Consider the following 18,127-nt stretch of genomic DNA (forward strand, 5'->3'; position numbering starts at 1 on the left):
GAAAGAAAGAAGAGTTACAGAGAGAGGTAGAGCCAGAGAGAGAGAGAGAGAGATCTTCCATCTGCTAGTTCACTCACCAAATGGGCACAGTGGCCAGAGCTGAGCTGATCCAAAGCCAGGAGCCAGGAGCTTCTTCTGGGTCTCCCATGCGGCAGGGACCCAAGGTCATCTTCCACTGCTTTCCCAGCCCATAGCAGAGAGCTGAATTGGAAGTGGAGCAGCCGGGACTCAAACTGTCACTCATATGGGATGCCAGCGCTGCAGGCCAGGGCTTTAACCTGCTAAGCCACAGCGCCAGTCCCACTGAGAATGTTTTGGAAATGGGTAAATGACTTCTCACCTTTCTACTCTCAGCACCCAGCCTCATCTCTGTATATAATAAGTATTTAACCATTATGTATTGAATTGAGTTTGGCTAGATTAGGTTGCAGTGTTCTTAAGGGACACTTCTACATACATTTTTGCTTGTGGGTTTAAATATAGGCGTATACCCCTTCACGTATCTCTCTCATCTCTTTCCTAAAGGAAACAGATAAACATTTCATTTCTGTTCTTTAGAATGTAAAGTTTAGCCATCCAGTGAATGTAAATTGATGGTCCTTTTTTTCAGGATATTTGTATAATGAACCAGTTTGTAAAACATGTTCATGTCATGGCCAAATATTCCAACTCTACTAATTTATGGTAAAGAAATCATCAACACTGTTCAGAAAAATATGTATGTATAAGAATGTTCATTGCAATGCTGCTGATGCTAATGAAACTTTGGAAACAATCTAAAATGTTAATGGACAGGTAACTGGTTAATAAAAGAATATTATGACCATCTAATGTACCCATTGAAAGTGATGATTTCAACTTATTTACCATGAACAATATCTATACCCTCTTGCTAAATGGTAAAAACAGGTTACACAATAGTATGTGTATGATCCCTTTAATATCAGATTCCATATATAGACTACTACATGTATATTTACAGAGAAATATCTCATGAAGATATTAAGAATGTTTATCTCTATTAAGATGTATGCTTTTAAATTTCCTCTGTATTTTTTCATTTTTTCTGGACTGTTCAATTTATGAGTTTTATCAAAGAAAAAAGAAAAAAAATTCAAGTAATATTACTAGTTTTACTCTTTGACTCAGCAAATATTTGTTGATTGCACCAGATTATCCTAAAGTTACCTTTAAAAGTTTTCTCTGCAGTCCTGTGAGAAAGCAGTGAAGCTAAGTAGTTATCAAGGCCTCTTTTGAAAAATGTAAGCACTAGAAGAAAACTAAAAAAACAATAGTTGTCTCTAGGGAGTGTGGGTGGGGACTGACTGGGAAGCTGTATGAAGGAACTTTCTAGGGTGCTGGCAATGATCTATATCTTTATAGATGTTTGGATTACAGAGATGTCTGCATTAGTCAAAGCTCAGCAAATTTACTCTTAGGATCTGTGCATTCCTTTGTATGTCAGTTGTACATCAAAAGAAAAAATTAAACAAATCAGAGGTTAGTTAGCGATATTGACATCTGAAATTTACTTTGAAAATGTACCAAAAAGAAGATAGATTGATTAATGGATAGAGAAAAGAAGGGATAGTTATATAATAAGGCAAATATAATAAAAAGCTAGTAGTGGGATCTAGGTAGTATGAATATATTTGTTCACCATAAAATTCTTTTATTTTTTAAAGAGTTATTTATTTACTTGAAAGTCAGAGTTAGAGGGGGGTGGGGAGAAACAGAGAGAGAAAGGTCTTCCATCTGCTGGCTGACTCCCCAGGTAGTTTTAACGGCCAGCGCTGGGCCAGGCCAAATTCAGGAGCCAGGAGCTTCATCCTGGTCTCCTACATGGGTAGCAGAGGCCCAACCACTTGTGCCATCTTCTGATGCTTTTCCCAGGCCATTACCAGGAAGCTGAATTGAAAATGTAGCAGACTGGACATAAACCAGTGCCCATAAGGGATGCCAGCATCTCACGCAGTGGCTTTACCTACTACTCCAGAATCCTGGCCTCTCATTATAAAATTCTCATAGTTTTACTGTTTAAAATTTTTCATAATAAAAGATTGAGAAAAATTTAAGTACCAATCATTTATTGATATATTGAATATTTACATATTTTGTACTCATAAATTAAACTCAACACGTTGAGTTATAGAAGTTCTCCCAAAAGAATTCAACCATTTTACATAGATAGGCTTATTCTCAGTGCATATATGTGTATATATGACATAATTAGTGACAGTGCTACCTTGTTTTACTGTTCTGCTGTCCCATCTTGAAATTCTTAGTAGTTTTTAAACAAGGAGCCCTGCATTTTTATTCTGCACTGGGCCTTGCAAAGTATACAGTCATTCCTGATTAGGAAACAGTAATATTATTATTGTTATTTTTAAATTTAAGAGGGTAGATTTTTTAAAAAGATTTATTTATTTATTTATTTGAAAGGCAGAGTTACAGAGAGGCAGAGGCAGAGAGAGAGAGAGAAGTCTTCCATCCACTGATTCACTGATAGCTGCAATAGCTAGAGCTGTGCCAATCCAAAGCCAGGAGCCAGGAGCCTCTTCTGGATCTCCCACATGGGTGCAGGGGCCCAAGGACTTGGGCCATCTTCTACTGTTTTCCCAGGCCAGAACACAGAGCTGGATCAAAAGTGGAGCAGCCGGGGACTCGAACCAGCACCCATATGGGATGCTGGCACTGCTGGCCAGCTTTACCCGCTATGCCACAGCGCTGGCCCCCACAGTAATATTATTAACACATATTTTCTTCTGCCTACATCAGGCACGGTTAAATACTTTTTATATATTGTCTCACTGAATCTCCAAAAAAAGACTAAAGATGCAGATACTATTAATATCCCTCATTTTAGGTGAACACACTGAGGCTCAAAGAAGGCAAGCTACTTACTCAAGTTCAAACATGTATTGCACCTTCATTCTGCATAGTAGTACAGTATACATTGTAAGCATTCAACAAATATTTAATGAATAAATAATAACAGCTTCCATTTATTGAGCATGTTCTGTGAGCCTTGAATGCTCCCACTGAAACTGTTGTGGGGAATGGGGTTCCCAGCTAGATTTACTCCAAGTTCTTGTCTCGGCATGAGAATATTTAAAGTAGAAACATAGATAAGGTACAAGAATGAGAGCGAGATTTATTTAAAGAGACAGAAGAGATAGTATGCATTTAGAAGTGAATATGGACAGCCTCTCCTGTGAAGGAATGACATGTGCTGCGATGGGCTACTGCACACACCAAAGTTCAGGTCATCTCTTTAGTTTATAGGGTAGGGGGTAGTGCCCTAATAGAATTTTTTTTTTTTTTTTTTTTTTTTTTTGACAGGCAGAGTGGACAGTGAGAGAGAGACAGAGAGAAAGATCTTCCTTTTGCCGTTGGTTCACCCACCAATGGCCACGGTGGCCGGTGTGCTGCGGCCGGCTCACCGCGCTGATCCAAAGGCAGGAGCCAGGTGCTCCTCCTGGTCTCCCATGGAGTGCAGGGCCCAAGCGCTTGGGCCATCCTCCACTGCATTCCCTGGCCACAGCAGAGAGCTGGCCTGGAAGAGGAGCAACCAGGACAGAATCCGGCGCCCCGACCGGACTAGAACCCGGTGTGCCGGCGCCGCTAGGCAGAGGATTAGCCTATTGAGCCGCGGCGCCAGCCCTAACAGAATTTAAAAGTGAAGAAGAGGGGCTGGTGCCGTGGTGCAGTAAGTTAATCCTCCACGTGCAGTGCCGGCATCCCATATGGGTTCCAATTCAAGCCCAGCTGCCTTTCTTCCAGTCCAACTCTCTGCTTTGGCCTGGGAAAGCAGTAGAAGATGGCCCAAGTCCTTGGGCCCCTGCACCCATGTGGGAGACCACGAAGAAGTGCCTGGCTCCCGGCTTCGATAGGCATAGCTCTGGCCGTTGCGGCCATTTGGAGAGTGAACCAACGGAAGGAAGACCTTTCTCTCTGTCTCTCCCTCTCACTGTCTGTAACTCTAACTCTCAAATAAAATAAATAAAATATTTTTTTGACAGGCAGAGTGGACAGCGAGAGAGAGAGAGACAGAGAGAAAGGTTTTCCTTTTTCATTGGTTCACCCCCCAGTGGCCGCTGCGGCTGGCTCGCTGCGGCCGGCGCACTGCACTGATCCAAAGCCAGGAGCCAGGTGCTTCTCCTGGTCTCCCATGCAGGTGCAGGGCCCAAGCACTTGGGCCATCCTCCACTGCCCTCCCGTGCCACAGCAGAGAGCTGGACAGGAAGAGGAGCAACTGGGACAGAACCCGGCACCCCGATTGGGACTAGAACCCGAGGTGCCGGCGCTGCAGGCGGAGGATTAGCCTATTGAGCCGCGGCGCCGGCCAATAAATAAAATATTTTTTAACCAAATTGAAGAAAAGTTTGGGGACGGCTTGGGTGCAAGTGGTGATCATAATGTCTCCATGCGGAGCTCAGTATAAACATGGTCATTATGGTGTCTTACACATGACGAGGAAATAAAGTTGTTGCATCATGGGAAAGTAGGTGTGCTGAGCCTACAACCATGTTGGACTGGCATGGGAGGGAATGAGGTTTTAGCAGTGCCGTGCACTGGCAGAGACACAGCTGGCAGTCTGATTATGATCTCTGATTGTGTTCTCCCCTAACCCAGACTTCTAAATTTTTGAATCACTTCATCAAAGAAGCATCGCCTGCCACCCTAAATTAGGTTAGTTCTCCTTTTATGATTCCCTAGGCCTCATGAGAGCACTCATCATGATTGTAATTAGATAATTCTTTGTTTAATATGTATCTTTCCTTCTGGACTGAATCTCAGTGAAGACAGTGACTCATTTTTATCTATTCACCACTTTATTCCCAGCACCCAGTGCTGTACTTGGAGCATAGCCTGCCTGCCTGCCAGGACTTGATTATGTATTTTCTCATTTAATCCTCAACTTTGTGAAGTAAGAATGTTACTATCATTTTATATAGGAAGAAACTAAGGCTTAGAGAAGTTAGGTCTAAGTTACTTCCCCTCGGGGGAAAACATCCCACCATAATGTGCACGTACATCTGTTAGACTCCAAAACTTTTCATTACTTCACGATAACCCAGTGTTCCCACATGCTGGACAATCTGCTTGACATTATTTTCTATCTCTAGGCACTACTTATTCCTTCACTAGCTCTTCCAGCTCCTATTTTTGTTTTCTGACCTCCAGGTTCTCTAACGAAGAGGAGACTTGCTTTCCAACAAGTTATTACAGCAGGTGATATTAGAGCCAAGCTGGCTGAAGTCAGGATTTTATTTTTTAACCTTGATGAGCACAGCAGCTGGAAACACTACCTTCTAAAAGCATGGGTCAAATTTCCTTTTGGTACTGATTCTTCCTTAGTCCTGGAAATACCCTAAAGTAACCTCTTGAGTTATGTAAATGCAAAGCAATCACCCATGTCTAGTTCTATGGGAAAGCCTGAAATAATTGACATAAAGCAAATGTAGATGCTTCAAGCTGTTTATAAAGTATCGCTTAGGAGTTTTTCCTGTCTCTGCTGATTAATTTATGTAAAAAAATGTTTTTCCCTGTGCATGGGTTAGGCTATCCTATGCTGGTGGGTTGCTGGATACCTTTGCAGAGTTGAGATGACAACTCTTTGAGCAGTTTTTGTGAGGGTGGTGGAAGTGGGATGGAGAGGAATGCTGAGAGTGCAGATTTGTTTTCTTTAGTCAATGGTGGAGGAGAGGCTGTGACAAGAAATGTAGGGTGTTTGGCCAAGTACTCACAGCATGGATCATTAAGTTCCACCTGGGGTGTTATTCAAAGACTAAAAATCTCAGACCTTAGGAAATGGACTGATGACAGACTGTGTTGTACTGTCTTTTGTAGGGCACAGGATAAGAGGATCTGGTTGTGGTAGTTTCCAGAAGACCTAGGTTTGTGCCATTCAGAGGGTGATTTTAGGCATTATATTCCTCAGAGTAGCCAAGGACCACATAAGTTATTGTATGACACTTTTTGTAAACAAAAGACTGAAGACTTGTTAACAGCCACAGTTTGGCCTCATTTGTGTTCTTGAGCTTGCTTCACTTTCTTGGAGGACTTTCAAGCTCTTACCAAAGTCAGTGGTGGAAGTAGTGGTGACAGTCATCACTGCAGGACAGTGGTGCCCAGCGGGGCTGCATCCTCACAAGACTGGGAGACAGCAGGTCTGTGAGAGATCCAGAAGACAGGAAAGGGGCCATCACAATTTGTACGTTAAAAAGTAACATGAAATGAATATCCATACAATAGGAACTCAAACAACTCAGTAGCAAGAAAACAAATAATCCAATTCTAAAATGGGCTTAAATCCTGAATAGACATTTCTCAAAAAAGGGTGTCCACTTGGGGAGTGGACATCTAGCCCAGCAGTATACTCCACATCAGAGTGCCTGAATTCAACTCCTGGCTCTGGCTTCTGACTCCAGCTTCTCACCAGTGGAGACCCTGGAAGGCAAACAGTAGGTAATGGCTCAATTAATTGTGTTCCTGCCATGCAAATGAGAGATCTAGACTGTGTTTCTGATTCCCAACAGTTGCAGACATTTGGGGAGTAAGCCAGCAGATGGGAGCTCTCTCCTTCATTCTCTGTTTGCTGTCTGTCTCTTTCTCTTCCTCTCTCTCAAAGACAATAATAAGATATAAAAATGGCCTTTAGGTACATAAAAATCCTTAATGTCATGAATAATCAGAGAAATGCAAAATAAAACTGCAATGAGATTCATGCACTTGTTAGAATGGCTGATATCAAGGGGCCAGCTCCGTGGTGCAGTAAGTTAATCCTTCACCTGTGGCGTCGGCATCTCATATGGACACTGGTTCTATTCTGGCCGCTTCTCTTCCAATACAGCTCTCTGCTATGGCCAGGAAAGCAGTAGAAGATGGCCCAAGCACTTGGGCCCCTGCACCCGCAGGGAAAACCAGGAAGAAGCATCTGGCTCCTGGCTTCGGATCAGTGCAGCTCTGGCCATTGCGGTTATCTGGGGAGTGAACCAACGGAAGGAAGACCTTTTTGTCTCCCTCTCACTGTCTGTAACTCAACCTCTCAAATAAATACATAAAATCTTTAAAAAATGGCTATCATAAAAAAAAATGAAAGTGTTATCAAGAATATGGAGAAAAGGGGGCCAGCGCTGTGGCTCAATAGGCTAATCCTCTGCCTAGCGGCACCGCCACACCAGGTTCTAGTCCCTGTTGGGGCACTGGTGTGGGCAGCCAATTCCAGGAAGAGGTAGGAAGAACCTTATCTCACTGCTAAACCTTTCACAAGAGATGATATAGATAATCAGTCACAACTGAAACCTGCATTTATCACCTAAGTGTTTTATTGTACCCTTGTAATCAATAATTAAGAACCTTATCAGGAACTCTTTGTAACCTTAAAAGCCTTTTTGATATGTAAATCTTTTGTGCTCCTTCTTGTAAACAACTGGTCATGTTTAAATACTACTGGATTTGTTCAATAAATGAGCCTTGATCAGGACTTGTCTTGGCTCCATTCTTTGCGTCCTTGTCCCTGCATTCCCACTCTCTGTTTCAGGAAACCGGGTTCTTTGTGCTGCAGGCCGGCACATGCCGGATTCTGCCCCGGTTGCCCCTCTTCCAGGCCAGCTCTCTGCTATGGCCCAGGAGTGCAGTGGAGTATGGCCCAAGTCCTTGGGCCCTGCACCCGCATGGGAGACCAGGAAAAGCACCTGGCTCCGGATCAGAGCGATGCGCTGGCCGCGGCGGCCATTGGAGGGTGAACCAATGGCAAAAGGAAGACCTTTCTCTCTGTCTCTCTCTCTCACTGTCCACTCTGCCTGTCAAAAAAAAAAAAAAAAAAAAAAAGAATATGGAGAAAAGGAGACCCATATACACTGTTGGTAGGAAAATAAAAATAGTATAGCTATTACAGAAAACAATATGGAGGTTCTTCTAAAAAAACTAAAAATAGAACTACCATATGATCTAGCAATCCCATTTCTGGGAATATATCCAAAGAAATTGAAATCAATATGTTGAAGAAATCTCTGTACTCCCATGCTCATCTCAGCATTATTCCAAGAGCCAGGGTGTAGAATCAACCTAAGTGTCCATCAGTGGATGAATGAATAAAGAATATGAAGTATATATTTGTTTATACAATGGAATACTATTTAGCCTTTACAAAGGAGAAAATTCTGTCATTTACAATGTGGATGAACCTGGAAAACATTGTGCTAAAGAAGTGTGCCAGGCACAGCAAGCCATACACTGCGTGATAACGCTTAGGTGTGGACTCTGAAAACCTCAGACTCTAGTGATAGGGAGCAAAATAGTGCTTACATGAAAGAATACAAAGTTTCAGTTTTCAGATGAATGGGTTTATATATATTATATGTATAATATATATTTAAAGATTTTCTTTCTTTATTTGAAAGGCAGAGTTACAGGGAGGCAGAAGCAGAGGAAAAGAGAGAGAGAGATAGGTCTTCGACCTGCTGGTTCACTCCCTAAATGGCCACAGTGGCTGGAGCTGTGCCAATCCTAAGCCAGGAGTCAGGAGTGTCTTTCAGGTCTCCCATGCAAGGGCAGGGTCCCAACACTTAGATCATCTTCTACTGCTTTCCCAAGCCTTAGCATAGAGCGGGATAAGAAGTGGAGCAGCTGGAATTCAAACTGATGCCCATATGGGATGCCAGCACTACAGGCAGTGGCTTTCCCCACTAGGCCATAGCACTGGCCCCAGAATAGGTTTTTGAGATCTGTTGCATAGCATGGAGATTAAAGTAAATATTTCATGTCTATTTCTAAATTGGTAAAGGAGTAGATTTTATATGTTCATACTTCCAGAAAATTATAACTGTGAAATTATGGATATGTAGGTCAAGTTAACCATTTAGTAATGCATGTATCTCATTATGCCTCATAAACATATACTTAGTATTTTTCAATTAAAACGTTTTTTTAACTTTTATTTAATGAATATAAATTTCCAAAGTATGATATATGGATTACAATGGCTTCCCCCACATACCGTCCCTCCCACCCACTACCCTCCCCTTTCCCACTCCCTCTCCCCTTCCATTCACATCAAGATTCATTTTCGATTATCTTAATATACAGAAGATCAGCTTAGTATACATTAAGTAAGGATTTCAACAGTTTGCTCCCACACAGAAACATAAAGTGAAAAATAATAGATGATTTTTTTTTAATGATGATGAAATCAGATCAGACCTATTGTCATGTTTAATCCCAGTGAGAGTCAAGTTGGGAGGTTGGGAGTTGATAATTTCTTTTTTTTTTTTTTTTTACAGAGGATCAGTTTAGTATACATTAAGTAAAGATTTCAACAGTTTGCACCCCCATAGAAACACAAAGTGAAATATATTGTTTGAATACTCGTTATAGCATTAAATCTCAATACACAGCACATTAAGGACAGAGATCCTACATGAGGAGTAAGTGCACAGTGACTCCTGTTGTTGACTTTACAAATTGACACTCCTGTCTATGGCATCAGTAGTCTCCCTATGCTCCAGTCATGAGTTTCCAAGGCTATGGAAGCCCTCTGAGTTCTCCGATTCTTATCTTGTTTAGACAAGGTCATAGTCAAAGTGGAGGTTCTCTCCTCCCTTCAGAGAAAGGTACCTCCTTCTTTGAAGACCTGTTCTTTCCACTGGGATCTCACTTGCAGAGATCTTTTGCCAGAGTGTCTTGGCTTTCCATGCCTGAAATACTCTCATGGGCTTTTCAGCCAGATCAGAATGCCTTTAGGGCTGATTCTGAGGCCAGAGTGCTATTTAGGACATCTGCCATTCTATGAGTCTGCTGAGTATCTCACTTCCCATGTTGGATCACTCTCCCCTTTATTTATTCCATCGGTTAGTGTTAGCAGGTACTAGACTTGTTTATGTGCTCCCTTTGACTCTTAGTCCTTTCATTATGATCAATTGTGAACTGAAATTGATCACTTGGAATAGTGAGATGGCATTGGTACATGCCACCTTGATGGGATTGAATTGGAATCCCCTGGTATGTTTTTAACTCTACCATTTGGGACAAGTCAGCTTGAGCATGTCCCAAATTATACATCTCTTCCCTCTCTTATTCCCACTCTTATGTTTAACAGGGATCACATTTCAGTTAATTTTTAACACTTAAGAATAACTGTGTATTAATTACAGAATTAAACCAGTCATATTAAGTAGAACAGACAAAAAACTACTAAGAGGGATAATGTATTAAGTTATTCATTAACAGTCAGGGCTATGCTGATCAAGTCACTGTTTCCCATAGTGTCCATTTCACTTCAGGAGGTTTCCTTTTTGGTGTTCAGTCAGTTGTCACCGATCAGGGAGAACATATGGTATTTGTCCCTTTGGGACTGGCTTATTTCACTCAGCATGATGTGTTCCAGATTCCTCCATTTTGTTGCAAATGACTGGATTTCGTTGTTTCTTAATGCAGTATAGTATTCTAAAGAGTACATAGTAGCAGGGTATAAAATCAATGCACAAAAATCAACAGCCTTTGTATACACAGACAATGCCATGGCTGAGGAAGAACTTCTAAGATCAATCCCATTCGCAATAGCTACAAAAACAATCAAATACCTTGGAATAAACTTAACCAAGGACGTTAAAGATCTCTACGATGAAAATTACAAAACCTTAAAGAAAGAAATAGAAGAGGATACCAAGAAATGGAAAAATCTTCCATGCTCATGGATTGGAAGAATCAATATCATCAAAATGTCCATTCTCCCAAAAGCAATTTTTAAATTCAATGCAATACCAATCAAGATACCGAAGACCTTCTTCTCAGATCTGGAAAAATTGGTGCTGAAATTTATATGGAGGCACAAGAGACCTCGAATAGCTAAAGCAATCTTGTACAACAAAAACAAAGCCGGAGGCATCACAATACCAGATTTCAGGACATACTACAGGGCAGTTGTAATCAAAACAGCATGGTACTGGTACAGAAACAGATGGATAGACCAATGGAACAGAATTGAAACACCAGAAATCAACCCAAACATCTACAGCCAACTTATATTTGATCAAGGATCTAAAACTAATTCCTGGAGCAAGGACAGTCTATTCAATAAATGGTGCTGGGAAAATTGGATTTCCACGTGCAGAATCATGAAGCAAGACCCCTACCTTACGCGTTACACAAAAATCCACTCAACATGGATTAAAGACCTAAATCTACGACCTGACACCATCAAGTTACTAGAGAACATTGGAGAAACCCTTCAAGATATTGGCACAGGCAAAGAGTTTCTGGAAAAGACCCGGGAGGCACAGGCAGTCAAAGCCAAAATCAACTATTGGGATTGCATCAAATTGAGAAGTTTGTGTACTGCAAAAGAAACAGTCAGGAGAGTGAAGAGACAACCGACAGAATGGGAAAAAATATTTGCAAACTATGCAACAGATAAAGGGTTAATAACCAGAATCTACAAAGAGATCAAGAAACTCCACAAAAACAAAACCAACAACCCAATTAAGAGATGGGCCAAGGACCTCAATAGACATTTTTCAAAAGAGGAAATCCAAATGGCCAACAGGCACATGAAAAAATGTTCAAGGTCATTAGCAATCAGGGAAATGCAAATCAAAACCACAATGAGGTTTCACGTCACCCCGGTTAGAATGGCTCACATGCAGAAATCTACCAACAACAGATGCTGGCGAGGATGTGGGGAAAAAGGGACACTAACCCACTGTTGGTGGGAATGCAAACTGGTCAAGCCACTATGGAAGTCAGTCTGGAGATTCCTCAGAAACCTGAAGATAACCCTACCGTTCGACCCAGCCATCCCACTCCTTGGAATTTACCCAAAGGAATTTAAATTGGCAAACAAAAAAGCGGTCTGCACCCTAATGTTTATTGCAGCTCAATTCACAATAGCTAAGACCTGGAACCGACCTAAATGCCCATCAACGGTAGACTGGATAAAGAAATTAAAACGTTTTAAAGTGTGATCTTATTTTGTGTCACTGGCCAGTGAGAAATGTTGTATAATTAAATTAGTCTGTGAGAGGCAGTGTCCAAGATGGCTCCCACTGATCCTCACTTGCTGCTCTCATGCTAATTAAGTCTTTTTCTCCCACAATTAATCAGGGATAGTCTCTGTGAACAAGAGTATGGTGGAGGTTGCAATGAGTGACTTCCAGGGTTGATTGTATGGGACTTGCAACTTCTGCACTGATCTCTTGGATCATTTGCTTTGGGGCAGGCCAGCAGACATCTCATGAGGACTCTCAAGAAGCCCTGTGGAGAGGCCCACAAGTGAGGAACTTACACTAACATCCAGCTCCAATGTATCAGCCATGTGAATAAGCCCTTGGAAGTCAGCCTCTGAGCCCACGGGCTTTTACATATGCATCTCTGAATGACATTGGACTGAACCTAATGGGAAACCCCTTGCTAGAACTGTTGGGCCAAGTAGCTCCCCCAAATTTCTGACCAATAGAAACTATGAGAAATAATAAGTGTCTATATGTGTGTTGAGCCACCAACTTTGGGATAATATGTTACGTAGCTGTAAATAGTAAAAAAACACTATACTATTTATTCTGTGGAATATATGTCTGTGTATGCAATTCTGCCTAAAGAAGTCAAGAAAGTCTTCTGAGAGAAATGGGTCATGAATCTTTTGAGATGTCTAGGAACTTGCAGGTGGATTTAAGGTGGATCAAGAGGAGTCATTTCAGGCTGAAGTTAACAGTTTGACCACAGGGCCAGAAGTAAGAGGACATGGCCTGCTTGCAAACAGCAGTTAGTTCAGCATGACTGGGATGCAGTATGTTTAAAGAATGAGATAGAGAGAAATTAGAATAGTAGACAGGCCCACCCACTGTCCACTTCCAGGCTCCTCTCTCCTCCTGAGATTCTCTTCTGGCCACATTATGCAGGAGAGAGGCTGAGATGGAAGATGCAAGGCCTCAGGTCACCCCAGCTTGGTAGTGACATGAACTTCGGGAGCATCATCTGCAAGGAAATCCCAAATCCCAGCCAAAATCATTTCCAAGGATGACCAGTGTCCTGTTTTCCATGACGTTTCCCTTCAAGCATGCCAGATTTCTGCAGCAGAAGCTGATGATGAAACTCGAAGTTGGAAATTTAATTATTGTTGGCAGGAACTTTGTTACTGACCTGAAGGGTTGCAGAATGGTGGTGAAGGTGGTGAATGATGGTGACGGAAAGTTGGGATGGCAATCTATTAAGTTCATCTTAATGTTCTAAGGTCAGCAGAGGAATCGGTCTGGTTAAGCAGGTTCTCAGGATAATTTTCCCTTTTCTAAGCAATGATCAAGTTTGTATGTTCCAATATGTTAAACAGCACATTTAGTTTTGTCTCTGTATAGAAAGATTGAGGAAATAATTATGCAAACTGATACATAATAAAAATATAGGGGCCAGCATTATTGCACAGTGCTTTAAGCTGACATCCCATATAGGTACTGGTTCGAATCCTGGCTGCTCCACTTCCTATCCAGCTTCCTCCTAATAGCCTGGGAAGAGCAGCAAAAGATTACCCAAGTCCTTGGGCTCCTGCACTCATGTGGGAGATCCAGAGGAAGCTCCTGGCTCCTGACTTCAGCCTGGCCCAGCCTTGGTTGTTGCAGCCATTTGGAAAGTGTACCATCAGATGGAAGATTTCTCTCTCTCTCTCTCTCTCTCTCTCTCTGTCTCTTCCTCTCTCTCTTAAACTCAGCCTTTCAAATAAATAAATCTTTAAATAATAATAATAAAAATATTACTGCATGGTTTTTTAAAAAAGAATAAATGGGAACCAGCTCACAAATAACTTTATATGCCAGACTTTGTTGTTTTTATCCTGAAGGCAATGAAGAACCATTGAAGAATTTTTAAGCAGACAACTGACATCATTAGTTGTACATTTTAGAATGCTGGCCAAACAGAAGATGGACTGGAGGCAGAAAGATCATGTAGGAGCTCCTGCAAGTCCAGATGAGAAATGTATAGGGTCTGAACTAAGGCCTTAGCAGAGTGAATGGAGGTGGGAGAATAGATTTGCAGAACTTTAGGAGGTAACATTTTTAGAATATGAGTGATTCAAGAAAAGGAAGATTTGGGATATCTGAAAAATACCGAGTTTCAGTGATCTGTGAGACACTCTGATAAACGGATGTAGTAGACAGCTTGAAACACTGTTCTGGGTTGAACCCAAGAGACAGCAAGGTTAGGCTGAAGATGAAGACAAGTTTTGAAGGCTGTTGCATTCATGCATGACTTTTTTTTAAGGAAGCTTTTATTTAATGAATACAAATTTTCATAGTATAGCTTTAGGAATATAGTGATTCTTCCCCCCATATCCACCCTCCCACTCCCGTCCCACCTCCTACTCCCTCTCTCATTCCATTCTTCATTAAGATTCATTTTTAATTAACTTTATATACAGAAGACCAACTCTATACTAAGTAAAGATTTCCACAATTTGCACCCATACTGACATTCAAGGTATAAAGAACCATTTGAAAACAAGTTTTACAGTTAATTCTCATAGTACAACTCATTAAGGACAGAGGTCCCACCTGGGGAGTAAGTGCACAGTGACTCCTGTTGTTAATAGTAGACACTCTTATATATTTATTTATTTGACAGGTAGAATTATAGACAGTGAGAGAGAGAGAGGCAGAGACAAAGGTCTTCCTTCCATTGGTTCACTCCCCAAATGGCTGCAATGGCTGGAGCTGCGCCGATCCAAAACCAGGAGCCAGGTGCTTCTTCCTGGTCTCCCATGCAGGTGCAGGGGTCCAAGCACTTGGGCCTTCCTCCACTGCCCTCCTGGGCCACAGCAGAGAGCTGGACTGGAAGAAGAGTAACCAGGACTAGAACCCAGCGCCCATGTGGGATGCCAGCACTGCAGGCAGAGGATTAACCAAGTGAGCCATGGCGCCAGCCCCACAATTGACACTCTTTTATTTATGATGTCAGTGATCACCTGAGGCTCTTGACATGAGCTGCCAAGGCTATGGAATGCATGACTTTTTTAAAATGTAAACTATTCCATGGGAAGAATAAAATCTAAATAAATTTGGAGTTTTGATTTCTCTTTCACTGACACAAAACCATGTAGAAGTAAGATTTTAAGAACTAAGATTGGAGGAGTGCAGTTAAAACTAGATAGCGTTAGAGTAGCCTGATGACTATATTTTATGTATTTATTTAAATATGTATTTATTTGAAAGGCAGAGTTACAGAGAGAGTGAGAGATAAAAAGAGAGAGGTCGGTGTTTCATCTGCTGGTTCACTCCCCAGAGAGCTGTGGCTCCATCTGGGTCTCCCAAGTGGGTGGCAGGGTCCCAAGCACTTGGGCCGTCTTCTGCTGCTTTCCAAGGAGCATTAACAGGGAGCTGGATCAGAAGTGGAGCAGCTGGGACTGCCAGCATTACAGGTGGTGGCACAACCTGCTGCACCACATACCAGTCCCATACTTTTTTTTTTTTTTTTTTTTTTGACAGAGTGGACAGTGAGAGAGAGAGACAGAGAGAAAGGTCTCCCTTTTGTCGTTGGTTCACCCTCCAATGGCTGCCGCGGCCAGCGTGCTGCGGCCGGCGCACCGCGCTGATCGATGGCAGGAGCCAGGTACTTATCCTGGTCTCCCATGGGGTGCAGGGCCCAAGCACTTGGGCCATCCTCCACTGCACTCCCTGGCCACAGCAGAGAGCTGGCCTGGAAGAGGGGCAAGCGGGACAGAATCCGGCGCCCCGACCGGGACTAGAACCAGGTGTGCTGGCGCCGCAAGGCGGAGGATTAGCCTAGTGAGCCGCGGCGCCGGCCCCATACCTTTTAAAATTTATTTTATATCTGCTCATTTGAAAGGCAGAGAGAGAGAAAGAGAGAGATAATCCTCCATCCCCTGGTTCAGTCCCCAAATGCCTGCAACAACCAGGGCTGGGGCAGGCCACAGTCAGGATCCTGAAACTCAATGCAGAGCCTTCACCTGCTGCCACCCAGGATGTGCATTAGCAGGAACCTGAAATCAGGAGCAGAGCTGGGACTCAAACCGAGGTACTCCATTAGGAGGTGCAAGTGTCCCAAGTGCCAAACGCCCACCTAAAAGACTACCTTTTAACATATTCAGTGTTTCTGGGGATTCGACCATAAGCAGAACCCGGTGACCAATTAAATGGAGAGCCTGAAGGAAAGGAAAGAGTCTAAAGAATTATTCCGCTCCTCTCCAAAACTTTCCTTTTGAGAGGTGCTTATTTCATCACCTCTAATTTCTTAAGATCTCTGCCTCATTTCTGTGTCATCAATGAAAACCTTTTTTTCTAAAGATTTATTTATTTGAAAGAGTTACACAGAGAAAGACGGTGAGGCAGAGAGAGAGAGAGAGAGAGAGAGGTCTTCCATCCACTGGTTCATTCCCCAGTTGGCTGCAATGGCCAGAGCTGGGCTGATCCGAAGACAGGAGCAAGGAGCTTCTTCTGGGTCTCCCATGTGGGTGCAGGGGCCCAGGGACTTGTACCATCTTCTACTGCTTTCCCAGGCCATAGCAGAGAGCCGGATGGAAGTGGAGCAGCCAGGACTAGAACTGATGCCCATACGGGATGCCAGTGCTGCAGGCGGCGGCTTTACCCACTATGCCACAGCACTGGCCCTTGAAAAACTTTTTTTTTTAATTAAATTTTGCTTCACTTATTTTCTAGTAAGTTTGTAGAAGTTTCATTATGTTATCCTTCCTTCTTTTTTTCACCTTTATCCCCATCTGGCTGTTCATAAACAAAACAAAACCTCTTCCTTTATTAAATATATAATAGATGTGGTCAATTTCCTTTCCTGAGTATTGAATAAGCAGGCACAGTCATTGACTGCATTATCAACAGCCATCTCATTCTTTGAAATTGTTTTTAAACTAAAAGAGTGATTATCATCTCTGTCACCTAAGTGTGGCCTATAACCAGTACTCCATGAGTTGGGATTCAACCAAATCCCTTGATTTGAACTGATCTGCTTGTCCAAGAATGATGTATTGATAAATATACAAATAAATGCAGTGTCCATAATATTTTGAAGATTGAAGAAAAAAACTTGAAGGTTATAATTAAACTGGGAAAAATGACTGCAATCCACGTGCCAAAATGCCAAACTTCGAATGGTGCTTTTTCCTTTGACTATTTCAGAAATATTTCTGCCTCAGTAAAAAATTAATATCAATGGAATTTGTTTCATTTTATTTGTGGAAAGAATTGTGGTTTGAAAAAAAAAAAGAGTAACCATTTAATTTCCATAAGCACAAAAGCCCAAGAAAAATAATGTTAAAAATAAATAAATGGAGCTGAGTGTTTTTACCAGACTGCTTAGTGGAAAGAAGTCAGGCATAAAGAGACAGCACTTATTGTACTTAACTTTTCAAATTGAAAATGGAAGCTTAATGAATAGTTTCTAAGGCACAAAATATCTAATAATTGTTTTAACTTTAGCTTTAGATAAAATAACATAATTAAAGGTAAAGTTACAAAATTCCTAGGTAGATTTTTTTATAAGGTGAAAATGCTGGGGCCAGCATTGTGGCATATCGGGTTAAGGCACAGCCTGTGATGCTGGCATCCCATATGGGCACCAGTTGGAGTCCCAGCAGCTTCACTTCCAATCCAGCTCTCTGCTAATGCAACTGGGAAAAGAGTGGGAGATGGCCCAAGTGCTTGGGCCTCTACACCCATGTGGGAGACCCAGAAGAAGCTCCTGGTTCCTGGCTTTGGCTTGGCCCCACCCTGGCCATTGCAGCCATTTGGGAAATGAACCGGCAGATGGAGGCTCTCTCTGCCTCTTTCTGTCTCTCTCTCCAACTCTGACTTAGGAAGGAAGGAAGGAAGGAAGGAAGGAAGGAAGGAAGGAAGGAAGGAAGGAAGGAAGGAGGGAAGGAAGGAAATTTTTTTTCTGGTTGCAAAACTGAGACATGCTCATTTCTAAAAATTGAGTTAATAAAGAAAAGCAGGAAATAAATTACATAAACCTCACTAACCATAGATGAGCATTGTTGTCATTTTGTGAACTTGCTTTCAACTTGGTCTTCATACATGTATTTCCTTTTTAAGATTTTATTTATTTGAGAGGCAGAGTTACAGACAGAGGGAGAGAAAGGTCTTTCATCCTATGGTTCACTCCCCAA

This window comes from Oryctolagus cuniculus, chromosome 10 (assembly GCF_051225735.1).
Source record: "Oryctolagus cuniculus isolate XC-2025 breed Fujian yellow rabbit chromosome 10, ASM5122573v1, whole genome shotgun sequence".
Lineage (NCBI taxonomy): Eukaryota > Metazoa > Chordata > Mammalia > Lagomorpha > Leporidae > Oryctolagus > Oryctolagus cuniculus.